The 14876-nt window shown below is 47.3% G+C and overlaps 1 non-coding gene across 1 annotated transcript; it reads left to right on the top strand.

Moving 5' to 3' along the window:
* The first annotated feature begins 11194 nt into the window (after positions 1-11194).
* On the top strand, positions 11195-11358 carry LOC138058436 (U1 spliceosomal RNA). Its single transcript, XR_011133959.1, has one exon. It is a non-coding gene; the product is annotated as a U1 spliceosomal RNA (small nuclear RNA).
* The last annotated feature ends 3518 nt before the right edge of the window (positions 11359-14876 follow it).

A 14876-nucleotide genomic window follows, 5' to 3' on the forward strand; every position in this document is an offset into this window, starting at 1 on the left:
AGTTATCTTAGCGCCGTAAGACGACAGAGCCCTCTAAACGTGGCCGGACGCCATAACGACATATGCTAATGACTACGTCCTAACCAAGGGTAAGCCGAGTCCTTCCTGTCTTCTTCTCCCTGATCCTTGGGGTTCCTGTGCCCACTATGGCTCGTGTTCTTAAGCGCACCGTAGTGCTGGATATTTCCGAGTTGCCGGCTTCTTTAAGCCGCTATGATGTTGCCAAAACAATCGATAAACGCTTTAGCCATAAATATACAGTTAAGTCGGTGCAGTTTATGCCCAGCAAACGTGTGCAAGTTGCTTTTGAGGGCCCCGAGGCCAAAGCTGACATTGAGCAGTTTGAACAGGTCACCATCAGTGACATTCCATGTAGTGTTGTGAGGAGTGGGCCGCGAGTACAAAATGTCCTCGTGTACCACTACCCTTTTGAGGAGGACAATACTGCTTTATTGGCCATTTTAAGTGGGTTCGGGAAGGTGCGGAACATCCGTCATCAGCACTACCCTGATTTGGTGGGCCTGTCCACTGGTACCCGAGTTGTACGAATGGTCCAAGTAGCCGCATACCTTGTACCCTGGATGTCGGTGGGTATGTGGTCAAGACGTGGTATGTTGGGCATCCGGCCGAATGTGACATTTGTCACAAGGGCCATGTCGCCAAGAATTGCCCACTTAAGGGCAAGTGTCTCAACTGCAAGAAGGAGGGTCATATGTCCCGTGATTGCCCGAGCCCCCGCAATTCGTGGGGCACGGCTCGGGTGTCTGGTGCTGCTCTAAGTGCCTTATCTAGCCAGGCGGCCGTGCCGGGGGTGGGCGCCTCTGCTGTTGGGGAGGTCCAGGCCTCGTCGTCAGTTGGTGTCAGTAGCTGGGGGTCTCTTGTTGATCTGCATGACAATGAGCTGACCCCTCTGTCTGAGAACTTGAGGATGACCCAGTTGATTCCACTCCTCAGCTCTTTTCTGGTTCCAGCAGGTCCTCTGACCCGGTCCCATCTGCTCCTGATGACAGTAATTTAGTTGGACATGGGGCCTCTTTCCCCAGTAGTGTTGGTAAAGGGGTTGTAAGCCATGGAGCCACTGGCCCCGTGCACCCCGATAATGATAGTAGTACTAGTGGTGTTAATGTGCCCGAGGCTGTAAGTCATGTGGCCAGTGGCTCCATGCGCCTCAGTGATGCCAACAGTGTTTCTGATAATGATGGTTCTAAGGGTAGTGGTAGTGTAAGTGCAGGTGGGGTTGTAAGTCACGCTGCTGTTGGCTCCGTGCACCCTGGTCCTGTCCAAGATGTTTATAGTTCTAATGATGACAGTGATGCTAGAAATGTTAGTGTGCCTGGGGTTGTAAGTCATGCTGCCAGTGGCTCCATGCACCTCGGTGATCCCAGTTCTTGTTCTGTAGGTAGTGTGGATAGTGTCCATCCCAGCGGAAACGAAAATTAGGTGCCCGCCGGCTCTTCATGCGCTCACAGCACTGATAGTGCTGCCAATGATGTTGCTATTGGTCCGATCAATGGCGTGGCTGGTGATGTGGAGGGCCGTCTGCAGGCCTCACCCGAGTCCCCGTCCGTGGTGTCATCTGCCTCTGTTGATGTGGAGATGGCCGAGGCCTCAGCGGCCCGCAGGCGGGGCAACTCGTCTCTCTCGTCAGACGGTGATAGTGCCGGTGCCGTGCCCTCCCAAAAGAAGGGCACTAAGAAAGGAGTGCGGAAGACTGGGACCACTGGTCTGGTGCCCAAATCTGACCCTCGCCGGGCAGCTCATTCCATGCCTGCCACGGTTCCGTCTGTTCCCCCCCGTGCCCGCTCAAAATGAGTTTTGTTATGTACTCTTGGACAACAATCATGGCTTTAACTGTTTTGTCTCTCAATGTCAATGGCTTACGGGACAATGCTAAGCGTGCTGGGGTTCTTATGTGGCTGCGGGCCTTGCCATCAGTGCCGGATGTCATCTGCCTCCAGAAGGCACATTGCACTTCCTTTGCCGAATGTCAGTCCTGGTTTCAGTCTGGCTTTAACTTTTCCGTGTCGCCTGGCACAGTCAAGTCTTCGGGATGTGTCATGTTATTTCATCTGACAGTATCTTTCATTGCCTCATGGGCCGATGCAGAAGGCCGCTTATTGCATCTGGAGTTTTTCGCTTCGGGGTGTTCGCTTACGGGTTGCCTGTGTGTATGCCCCTAACCGTAACCCTGAGCGAGATTGCTTCCTTGAATATGTTTCAGACAATACGGACCCCAGCATTCCCACAATCCTGGTCGGGATTTTAATACTGTGTTTGACCGGTCCCTCGAGCGTAGGGGCTCAGTTGTCAGTGACACTTCTCGTGAGAGCACTGCAGACCTCACTCGGCTTTTCGGCGACGTCTGCTGTATAGACATTTGGCGCTACTTCCATCTGTCCACGTCTGGTTTCACATGGTCTAGGGCAGATGGGTGTTTCTCCTCGCGTATTGATCTGGTGGGCTGTCCTTTTGCATGGGTTCCGTCTGTGTCTGTCCCGGATGCTGTTTCCCCCGGGCCTGGTTTGTGGAAACTGAACACGTCTGTTTTGGAGGAGGATGAGTACTTTAGTGCCGTCTCCGTTCTTTGGGCTCAATGGAAGCGCCGTAAAGCTATCTTTCCCTCTTTGGCCAAATGGTGGGAAGATGGCAAGGCCATGATTAAGGGCTTCACCATCTCCTACTGCACTCCATGGTCCCGCCTGGCCTCTCAGTCTCGTGTTCTCCTGACCCGGCTTGCCGACCATCTGAAGAGTCGGGTTGATTCTGGCTGTCTGTCCTGTCTGGGGCCATACCGGTCCGTGCACGAACAGCTGTCCCGGTGGGACATTGACGAAGCCAAAGGTGCCCAGGTGAGGTCCCGGGTGTGGTGGGTTGAGGAAGGGGTCTGCTTTCTTCTTTCGTCTGGAGAAGAAGCGGGCAGCCGATCGGTGGGTTGCTGCTCTGCGTGAGCCCAACGGTACTCTTGCCTCTTCCCCGTCTGATCTTTGCGCCTCCTTCGCTGGTTTTTAGACGTCGCTGTTTTCTGCCTCGCCTACAGATCGCAGTGCACAGGACCATTTTTTTGACAATGTCACCTCTTCTTTGCTTCTCAACCAGGCCAATCTTTGTGAGGGTCGCCTCACCCTTGGGGAGTGTCATGCTGCTCTTTTGGGTATGGCTAGGCGTAAGGCCCCCGGGTTGGACGGCTTGCCCATGGAGTTTTACGTGCGTTTCTGGGAGGTGCTTGGCCAGGACCTGGTCGATGTCCTCAACTCCTGTTATGCTCCTGGGTCCTTGTCTTTGTCACAACGTCGCGAAGTCATGTCCCTCATCTTCAAGCAGGGAGATCAGTTGGACGCTGAAAACTGGCGCCCCATCTCCCTCTTGAACATCGACTGCAAGCTTGCATCTCGGGTATTAGCTGGGCCTGTCCTGAAGGTCATCCACCTGGTGGTTACCAGGGACCAGACTTGTGGGGTTCCAGGGAGGTTCATTGGTAAGAACGTCGCTCTTCTTCGGGATGTTGTAGACTATGCCACCCTGACCAACACCCCTGTTGCCGTTCTCTCGTTGGACCAGGAAAAGGCCTTTGATAGAGTGGATTGGCAGTTCATGATCTGTACCTTGTCTCGGATGGGCTTTGGTCCATCCTTTCTTTGCTGGGTCCATTTACTGTACACGGGTGTTCAAAGTTGTGTGAATGTAAATGGCTATTTGTCTTCCTTTTTTAATATTTCTCGTGGTGTTCGTAGGGTTGTCCCCTGTTGCCTTTGCTGTATGTGTTGGTCTCTGAGGTTCTCGCTGCTAACATCCCTGCCGATCCTCGTATCACAGGCCTATCTATTCCTGGGTCTCCCTCGCCCCTTTCGCCCATCTCTCAGTATGCGGACAATACGTCGTTACTCGTTGGCTCTGATGATGCCATCTTGGCCATCTTTGACACTTACTCCTTGTTTGAGGCGGCTTCCGGTGCCAAGCTGAATGTGTCCAAATCTAAGGGCCTTTGGCTTGGTTCCTGGGGTGGTAGGCAGGACCCGCCTGTCCAGCTGGACTGGACGTCTGACAAAATCAAGGTTCTGGGAGTCTTTATCGGTCCTGGTGACCTGGAGGAGGACAACTGGCAGCCGCGGATTACAGCCGTTGAGAATGTTCTGGCATTGTGGCAGCAGCAGCGTTCCTTGTCCTTCCGGGGAAGGGCCCAAGTTATCAACGCCTTGGCCCTGTCTCGGGTGTGGTATGTTGCCTCCCTGATTCACACGCCCTTGTGGGTACACGCTGAATTGGTGAAGCTGGTCTTTCCCTTTTTCTGGAAAGGCAAACGGGAGTTGGTTGCGCGGGTGGTTGTCACTCAGCCCCGCACTTCTGGCGGCTTCCATGTGGTTGACTCGCGGCTGAAGGTTGCCTCCTTGCTCGTGCAGTGGGTGCGGCGTTTTGCCTCCTCTCCACCTGGCTAAGTGTCTTTCCTCTCGTACTGGCCTTCTGTTCATTTTCATACCTCGATCGATGCAGTCCTGGCTAACCCGTCTGCCTTTCACTCTGCCCTTTTGCCCCCTTTTTATCGTGCATTGTTGTCAGCTTGGCGGGAGGTCGATGGTTTCATACTCCCGTCGCCGTGCCTGCCTTGTTTTTGCTTCGCTGTCCCCCCATCATTCTTGTCCTGTGGCCAATGTCTCTGCCAAGCATGTCTACCAGTTTTTGTTTTCTGAGCACCGCTCGCTGCCTCACTGTGTGGAGAAGTTCCGCCCTCAATACGGCGAGCTGTACTGGTCTTTCACTTGGAGCCAGCTTTTCGCCTTTGACCTGGATCACCCTGTCATCGACCTCTCCTGGAAGGCTGCTCACGGTGTTCTGTACACTGCTGATCGGCTTATCGGCTTCGGCTATTTGGTTGATCCAGACTGCTTCTGTGGCATGGCCCCCCGAGTGTCCTTCTCACCTGTTTTTTTCCTGCCCACTGGCACATAGTGTTCTGTCTTGGCTCCAGTCCCTCATGTTCGCCTACTCCCCTTCTTGTCCCTCGCTTGTCTGCCGTAACGTGCTCTTTGCTTTCGCCCCTAGTAAAGTCCGCTCTCTGCCGAAAGTTTTTGTTTACATGCTGAATGTTTGTTAGTTCTTTGTATGGCATGCCCGTAATGACTTTCGCTTCTGGGGCATTCACCCTGGCGCGCCTGAGCTTATTGCGAGAGTCCGCCCTCGGGTCCAGTTCCACCTTCCGCTCTTGTTCAGGCGCTGTAAGTCCCTTAGGCGTCGGCGCCTTTTCCATCGTCGGTGGGGTGCTGTGGGTGTCATCAGTTCAGTTGTCGACAATCGCTTCGTTTTGTCTTCTTTCTAAGATCGAGTACCACACTATGCCTTCGTTCCTGTGTTGCCTTTCCCTTAGCTCGTTTGTCCTCCGCTTGCCTTGTTCGTGCATTGTCATGTCCTAACGTGCTGGCTGCATATTGGTGGCCAACCTGCATCCGCAGGATAAGTCTTTTCGACTGGTAGTCTTTCCTGGCCTGCTATTCGCAGTTGCTCAGTTCGGCTGTTCTCTTTGTCCTTTTGCCTCCCTTGTTTGTTGTCTAGTTATGTTTTCGTCTAGTGTTGAATTGTCATTTTGGAGTGTAAGTTGGACGAGGCGTCTCCTGAATGCAATTTGTCGTTCGTTTGTCCTTTGTTTTGTGTTTGTAGGGGCGGGGTTCGATTCCCCGGTGATGTTTGACGTGCTGGTGTACCCCCGTTTGAGGTGAACTGTTGTTGTTGACAGATTAGTCGTTATGTCTGGCGGGCATTTGCCTCAAATATAAAAAACTTACCCGACGCGTGTATGTTCTACGTGTGGTAAGTAGCTGTGGGCTTGGTTATTCGTGTGTACCCTTCAAAGACCCAAGTTCTGATTGACCCTCAAGTCAGGAATTTCTGTAAGTATATTTGTAATTCGTAGTTGTTGCCTTTTTCTGCTTTCCGCTTTTCCTGTAAACTTGGGTGCACTGTCAAGCTTAACTTTCTAGTTTTGTCTGGTCAGTGTGTCCCTCCCGTTTTTGTGTCACCCATCCAGCTTTACTGTCTAGTCTTGCCCAATGGGTTTTCCCGCTCCATTTTCTTGTCGGTGGATTGTAGTCATTATGGTACACAATTTTAATCGTACTGTTGCATTGGATATTTCGGGGTTTCCGGCCTCGACCAATCGGAACAACGTTGCATCGGCTATCGCCAATCAGTTTCTTTCCTTGAAGGTTTCATCTGTCCAATTAGTTGGGAATATTGCGTGGGTTTCGTTTGCCGACACGGCTATTAAAGATTTAATTATGCGAATGGAGTCGGTCCATATTGGTAATGTCGCCTGTCCTGTAAAGGGGGGTGGTCTGCGCCCCCAAAAAATTTTCGTGCACAATTATCCGTTTGAAGCTAGCACGGATTCTTTTTCCATTGTTATGAGGCGCTATGGCGAGGTGAAAGATATCTCGTACCACCGCTGGTTGCATATGCTTGACGTTTGTGACGGTGTCCGTATTGTCACCATGATCCGTACAGAGCCCATTCCTCGTAATCTAGTTGTGAATGGCTTTCGTATTGAAGTCTCGTATTATTGTCAGGCTGTAGAGTGCGACATTTGTAATGAACAGGGTCATGTTGCTCGTGACTGTCCACTCAGAGGGAGTGCTTAAACCCTAAGGCTGGGGAGAGTACTGTGCCTGAGTCTACCGATGAGGCGCTTCCTAATGACCCCCCTGTACCTAATACATATTGTGTAGGTGAGGGTCAGGCCGCTGAGGGTGTTCCAAGTGGCCAGCCCTCTGAGACTATGTTCACCGATAGTCAGCCTCTCCTTTTGGCTGATGAGCAATGTTATACTGAAGTAAATGATGGTAGTAATGATAGTAGAATGGAAAATATTGTCAATGATAAACCAAGTAACAGCCACGTTGAAATACAAAGTGAAGTTAATGAATCTAGTTGTTCAATTGTTACTAAGTCATGTGAAAGTCAATTACAAAGTGATGTTAATGAATCTAGTGAAAGTCCTATACAAATTGAAGTTAACGAATCTAGTGGTTCGGGGATTAACTCCGATGCTCAAATTGAGTCATTTTCTTCTTCCTCTGGGCATCGTTCTTGGGCTAATATTGCTGGTGCTCCTCCATCTTCGATGGAGGATCTTTCAGCTGTACAATTGAGTAGCTGGGACTCGAGTTTGATTAAAGATGTTATGGACTTAGATAATGATCCTGGAAAGTCCTCTGTAACAAACATTGGTTTTTCCCAAAGAAAAGCAAGGCCGGGTTTTTCCAGTGACCCGGGCCAACGTAAAAAAGATCGGTCTACTCCTGGTGTTGCAAATCCTAGCATAAGACGAAGTCGGCCCCTTCATATTCCGGAGGGCGCTCTTAAGGCTGCAGTGCCTTCTATACACGTGCCACGTTAATGGGTTTATTCTCTTTCCTTGCCATGTCTTTCACAATTTTTTCATTTAACATTTGTGGTCTTCATGATGCGGATAAATGTTCCGGTCTAGTTCAATGGTTGAGATCTCTTCCGTCCCCCACTGATTTCATTTGTCTTCAGGAAACTCATTGTGTTACTGATCAAGAGGCGTGTTCTTGGTTCTCTTCCTCGGGTTACTGTGTGGTGTCCTCCTGCAGCTCACTCAGGTCCTGTGGTTGTATCATCCCTTACCGTCCCATTTATACTTAGCTCAATTTACATGTTGATTTAGAGGACAGGTTGTCCTTTGTTCTTTTTCTCTTTTTCGTTTAGAGATATCGCCTTTAATATCTCCTGTTTGTATGCCCCTGACCGGAACCCTGCTCGCAACGACTTTCTCGACGAACTGGTCGAGGTTATTGATTTATCGTTCCCCACCTTTATTTGCGGGGACTTCAACACCGTTTTTGACAGGTCCATGGACAGACGTGGTTCAGATGCATCAGATTACTCCCGTGAGAGCGCACGCGCCTTGTCCCATTTTTTCGATGCAAGTTGCATTTTGGATATCTGGCGCTATCTGCACCCAACTAGTAAACAATTTACCTGGTCTGCATGGAACGACTCTTTGGCTTCTCGCATAGATGTAATTGGTTGTCCTGTCGCTTGGGTCCCTTCTGTATCATCCTGTGATATTCTGCCCTTCCCTTTTTTTGACCACTGTGCTGTTCTCTTATCTGGTTCTTTCCCGTCCTTGATTCCTCCGGGGCCTGGTAGATGGAAGCTTAACATCTCCGTTTTGCAAAACGATGATTATTTTGACTTGATTTCTTCCTTCTGGCGTTCGTGGCAACACCGAAAAACCAGTTTTGTTTCTGTTGTTGACTGGTGGGAATTGGGCAAATCTAAAGTGAAGGGTTTAACTGTAGTTTACTGTAAAAAACGTATTGCTGCCCAGAGGGTAAAACGTAATTTGTTATTAAACCTGGTAGATCATCTTAAACGTAAAATGGATAATGGTGTTACTTTATGTATTGATGCTTACAAATCAGCTATAAGTAATCTTGGTAAACTGGACCTTGAAGTCGCCAATGGTGCTCGTGTGCGTGCAAGGGTTCAGCGGGCAGAGGAGGGTGAAACCTCTTCTAAGTTTTTCTTCCGCCTTGAAAAGAAAAATAGAGTTGACCGTTGGATTTCTGCCTTAAAGGATGAGAATGGCATCATTCATGCTGATGTGGATGGTATCTATCTTGTGTTGCCCTCTTTCTACTCGTCTCTCTTCTCTTCTGAGGTTACCATTCCTTTGGCTCAATCCTTTTTGTTAGGTAACCGTGAAAGCTCCCTGTCTTCTAAGATGTCTGGTCTGTGTGATGGCCTGTTGTCTCTTTCGGAGTGTCATGCCGCCTTGTTAGGTATGGCCCTCGAAAAGCTCCTGGTTGCGATGGTCTGCCAGTTGAATTTTATTTAAAGTTTTGGGATGTTTTGGGGCCGGATCTCGTTGAAGTTTTAAATTTTTGTTATCTGTCTGGGTCTTTGTCTCGTAGTCAACGCCGTGGTCTTATTGCTTTGTCCTTTAAAAAGGGGGATCGTGTTGACCCCCGTAGTTGGCGTCCTATTACTTTACTTAATGTTGATTACAAAATTGCATCACATGCTATAGCTGGTAGATTGCTTAAAGTCATTCATTTAGTCGTTAATCCTAATCAAACTTGTAGTTTTCCTGGGCGTTATATTGGTGATTCTGTGGCCTTTCTCCGTGATATTGTCTCTTACGCTTCCTTCTCTGGCACCCCTGTTGCTATTTTATCTTTGGATCAAGAAAAGGCCGATCCACCTTGGTCCACATGGGGTTTGGGTCTTCTTTTATTGGTTGGGTTGATTTGTTCTACTCTGGGGTCCAAAGTGCTGTAAAATTTAATGATTACCGGTCTCCTTTCCTTCGTTTATCCCGCGGTGTCAGACAGGGATGCCCCCTCTCTCCTCTGTTATATGTATTATACGCTGAAGTTCTGGCTTGTAACATTCGCGCTAACCATCGCATCATTGGTTTGTCTCTCCCGGGTTCTACCTCTCCGCTGCCTGTTGTGTCTCAATATGCTGATGATACGTCACTCATTGTTACCACTAATGATTCCATAAAAGCTGTGTTTGATACATACTCTGTGTTTGAGCTTGGGTCCGGGAGTAAATTAAATTTATCCAAATCTAAGGGTTTGTGGCTTGGGGATTGGAACGGCTGTCTTGACGCTCCAATTTCCCTGGAGTGGATGTCTCGTATGATCAAGGTTTTGGGTGGGTTTATCGATCTTGGCGAGGTCGAGGAAGCCAATTGGCGTCGGCGGATCAATGCGATGGATAACACCCTTAATTTGTGGTGTCAACACCACCTATCTTATCATGGCAGATTGCTTGTTCTCAATGCATTGGCCCTTTCCTGAATCCGGTATGTGGCGTCTCTAGTCCACATGCCCTACTGGGTTCTGCATGAATTAAACACTTTGATTTTTACGTTTTTTTGGAAGGGCAAAAGGGACTTGGTTGCTCGGAATGTAGTTTGTCAACCTTCCCTTCTTGGTGGATTTTCTGTTGTCTCCATTAAGCATAAAGTTTGGGCACTCCATGTGCACTGGGCAAGGCGTCTCGTTACATGCCCGGCCTCATGGGTCCATTTTTTGTACTTTTATTTTTGGGATTATCTTGGTGCGTCTCCTCTGGATGTCCTTTCCCGGCCTGTTGCCTTTGACCCTAGCCCCCTGCCTCCTTTCTATCGCTCTTTCCTCTCTGCTTGGCGTGCTGCGGATGGTGGAATTTCGCCATTGGAGTTTCTTCTGGCCTGTCTGTATCTCCGGTTTGTGCTGTTTCCACAAAGTCGGTTTACACCTTTTTGTTGTCTGAAAATATTTCTGTCCCTCATTGTGTTGTGAAGTTCGCTCTTATTTTTGGTCCTTTATATTGGTCGTACACTTGGCACCAGTTGTTTTTGTTCGATGCCGATCGCCCTGTTATTGATTTAGCCTGGAAAACTGCACATGGGGTTCTCTACACTGCTGATCGTCTTTCTTCCTTTGGTTACTGCCTTCAGTTATTGCGTTTTTGTAATTCTGCTCCCGAAACTATTGATCATCTCTTTTTCGAATGCCCTCTCGCTCAGTCTGTTCTTTCATGGCTTCAGTCTCTTATGTTTCAGTGGTCTTGGGCTGCTCTGTCTTTATTGGCTCATCATGTGCGCTTTGGCTTTAATTCTGGCGAGTTTTCTAATACTCCAAGAGTTTTCGTTTATATTTTGAATGTGTCTAAGTTTTTCCTCTGGCTGCCTCCCAACGATTTTCGTTTTCGTAATGTCCGTTGTAATGCTGTCGATGTGTTAGCAAACGTCCGTGCACGTGTTCGGTTTCACCTTCCGATCTTTTTCAAACGTTTTCGTTCTCCTCATCGCCGCCGCTTTTTTGTTCGTCAGTGGGGCACCTGTAACATTGTTGCTTCATTAGTCAAAGGTGACCTTCTTGTTCATGTATAGTTTCTCATTCTTGTAAAAAGGACTTGTTCCCGTTGTTGTTTTGTCATTGCGCTTGTCTAATGTGAACTACCACACTGGAGTGTTAGTCAAACGAGGCGTCTCCAGTGTGTGGTTCCTTTGTTTCCTGTTGCTGTCCTGTGATGTTGTTTGTAAGGGAGGCGGGGTTCACTACCCTGGTGATTTTGACGTGCATGTAGCACCCTTCCTGAGGCACGTTATTTAATGTTGCATGTGTTAAATGGGGTGGCTCGGTATTGCAGTTCGCCGCGTCCATCCGCCTCAAAACAAAAAAAAAACCTTACCTGACGCGGGAGGCACTGTGATCAGGGAGGCAGTCCTCTCAAGGTGAGGCTCTTTCATTGCACTTCGATTGGGTTGACCCTTGCGATTACCCCAAATGTGGGTAACTCGAGCGTATAATTTCTGGTAGTGGGGACCTGCGTTCGCGCTAGTCCCCGCACCAAACCCCGGTGGCAAAGTTGGCTAATGGGAAGGTTTGTTGGTAACGTTTGAGGCAGGGCAGGGAAGGAGATGCAGTGGTGGTGTAAGGACTAAGCAAGGCGAGTTGTATTTGTGAAGTTCACTGCTGAAATTCTAGGTGAATGTTCCGCACTTGGAGCACTGCAAAACTGTGATTTTATTTCTTTCATTCTTGGCCGTAGAGAGAGCGACTACGAGCATCGATTAGCGGCACTTCCATCGGTAGACGAGTGAGACAAGAAAATGCCAGCGGGTCGAGCTCTTATCCTCGTGCATCATTTGGAAAACATAAGTGGATGTGTGTGTGTACTGCTCAATTGCCCAGCTATATGCGTGACAGATTTCTTTTGCCTTGTGTTATGTTGCGTTCTGGAGAGCCCGTTTTGCATGGAGTAACTGAGGACCCGCCAGATCAGTTGGCGTTACATTTCTGTGGCCAACACTTTGTGATTTATCTATGTTATCAGTAAATTGAATTGTTATCATAAAAAGTAAATCTTTTATGCTCAGGATAAAGCATATGAATACCTACTGTCTTGGCGTCAGCGATCATTATCTTATCCATGTTCCCCGGTGGGTCAGTGTCGAATTAAATACGTTAATTTTTAAATTTTTCTGGAGAGGTAAGCAGGACTTGGTCGCTTGTCGTGTTGTGGTTCAGCCTTCTTGTTTGGGTGGGTTTTCTGTCGTGGATGTTCAGTGCAAGGTTATGGCTCTTCATGTTCAGTGGGTTCGTTTTTTTGTTTCTTCTCTGTCTTCTTGGGTCTCTTTCATGGTTTTTTGGTTTTCTTCTTGGCTTGCCGCCCCTCCACATCTCGTTTTTTCTGCTGCACTTTGTTTTTTGCTGGATTCTCTACCTCCATTCTATCGTTCTCTGTTGACTGCCTGGCAGGCGTGTAAAGGATCCCTTACTGAGTCTTCTTTGGGTATTGATTTTTGTCCTGTTTCTACTATGTCCACGAGGTCTGCTTATTTGTTTCTTTTGTCTGAAAATGCTGTTTCTCCTCATTGTGAGGAGAAATTCTTTCCTTTGTTTGGTTCTCTCTTGGTCTTGTACTTGGCGTCAGCTTTTCTTTTTTGATTTGGATCGTCCCGTTATTGATTTATGTTGGAAAGTTTCTCATGGGGTCCTTTACACAGCCGGGACGCTTGCTGGATTTGGGTATGCTCTTTCTATGGCTTGCTTTTGTTCTGCCCCTGCCGAGTCTCTTCAACATTTGTTCTTTCACTGTCCTCTGGCTTTCAGTGTTTTGTCGTGGCTTCAATCTCTTACGAAGGTACGATCGTCGATGGAGGACCACTGGACTTCCTTCTGACAAGCAGAAATTTTCTAAGCAATGTGCTGTGGTAAACAAGATGCTGTTTTTATCTAAACAGCAGTATTTTAACAGTGTAGTTGCTGATAATGAGAATGACCAACACTCTCTTTTCAAAACTGTTTCTAATTTGCTCTATCCTAAACAGAGCCCACAGTATCCTCCTAGTTCCGATGATACTTGCCTGGCTAATTCTTTTATTCAGTTTTTCACTGATAAAATAAAGGGCATTAGACAGGGTTTTTCAGCTATTCCTGACACAGTTCTATCGCAATTAGATATTATCACCTGCTCATCTGCTTTTTGTTGTTTTAAGGCAGTGAGCGAAGATGATGTTTCACACCTAACGAACGTCGATGGAGGACCACTGGACTTTCTTCTGACAAGCAGAAATTTTCTAAGCAATGTGCTGTGGTAAACAAGATGCTGTTTTTATCTAAACAGCAGTATTTTAACAGTGTAGTTGCTGATAATGAGAATGACCAACACTCTCTTTTCAAAACTGTTTCTAATTTGCTCTATCCTAAACAGAGCCCACAGTATCCTCCTAGTTCCGATGATACTTGCCTGGCTAATTCTTTTATTCAGTTTTTCACTGATAAAATAAAGGGCATTAGACAGGGTTTTTCAGCTGTTCCTGACACAGTTCTATCGCAATTAGATATTATCACCTGCTCATCTGCTTTTTGTTGTTTTAAGGCAGTGAGCGAAGATGATGTTTCACACCTAGTAGGGTCGTCAGTGAAATCATGCAGTCTTGATCCAATTCCTGCCTCTCTTTTGTTTAAGTGTCTGGATTCTTGTTTACCTACTTTGGTGAGAATTATCAACCTTTCTCTCTCTAAAGGTGTGTTTCCTGATTCTCTTAAAGTGGCCAAACTCACTCCTATTCTTAAAAAAGCTAATGCTGATCATGAAGTTTTTTCAAATTTCCGTCCTGTTTCAAATCTTCAGTTTTTATCTAAACTGATTGAAAAGGCTGTTGCATATCAGCTTAATTGTTATCTTGCTGAACATGATCTTCATTTGTTTCAGTCGGCGTATAAAGCTATGCACAGCACTGAAACGGCTTTGGTACGTATCCACAACGACATCCTTCAATCTGTTGATGCTGGCAACTGTGTCATTCTGATTTTCCTTGATATGTCAGCTGCGTTTGATACAGTTGTTCATGATGTCTTGCTTGATAGACTTGCTAATCGTTTTGGTGCCAGGGATGTTGTTCTAAGCTGGTTTAGTTCGTACCTCACGAATAGGAAGCAATTCGTTGGTATCGATGAGTCTTCCTCGTGCCTTGTCAACCTTGATGTTGGAGTGCCACAGGGCTCAGTACTAGGGCCTCTTCTTTACTTGCTCTATACTTCTCCATTAGCTGACGTTGTTAAGCGTCATAATGTTAGTTATCATTTTTACGCTGATGATTCTCAGTTGTATTTGTCGTTTAAGGGTAACCAACAGCTTGCACAATCGAGACAGTCTTTGGAGCAATGTCTCACTGACATTTCATCGTGGATGCTTGCTAATGGTTTGAAGCTAAATCACGATAAGACAGAGCTGATGTGCATCCACTCTAGGTTTCTTAGTCGCCCTCCATTAGATGAGATCGTAGTTTGTGGTGAAACTATTGTCCCTTGTACTTCTGCTGTTAATTTGGGAATAGTTTTTTCGATGAATGCATGACTGGGGAACTTCAAGTCAGCAAGATTTGCAAGTCGTCTTACTTTCACTTAAGAAATCTGTTTTCTATTAGAAAATATCTTACTACTAATGCTGCTCACACTATTGTTCACGCTTTCATTTCTTTCATACTCGATTACTGTAATGCTCTTCTTTATGGGCTCCCTAAATATCTTGTTGACAGGCTACAGCACGTTTAGAATTCTGCTGCTCGTGGTGTTACTTTTACAGGGAAGTTTGATCACATCACCCCTGTGTTGATTGATCTTCATTGGCTTCCTGTATACTATAGGGTTATCTTCAAGTTGCTTTTGCTCACTTACAAGGCCTTAAATGGCCTGGCTCCTTTCTTATCGTTCCTCTTGCTACTCTCTTCGCTCTGCTACAAATAAACTTCTTGTTGAACCTAGAGCTAACCTCACCACTTATGGTTTTCGGTCCTTTTCTTTTGCTGCTCCGAGACTTTGGAATAGGTTACCTTTGAATATTCGTTCTTGCTCCCC

Source organism: Montipora capricornis, chromosome 7, assembly GCF_036669925.1.
Source record: "Montipora capricornis isolate CH-2021 chromosome 7, ASM3666992v2, whole genome shotgun sequence".
Taxonomy (NCBI): domain Eukaryota; kingdom Metazoa; phylum Cnidaria; class Anthozoa; order Scleractinia; family Acroporidae; genus Montipora; species Montipora capricornis.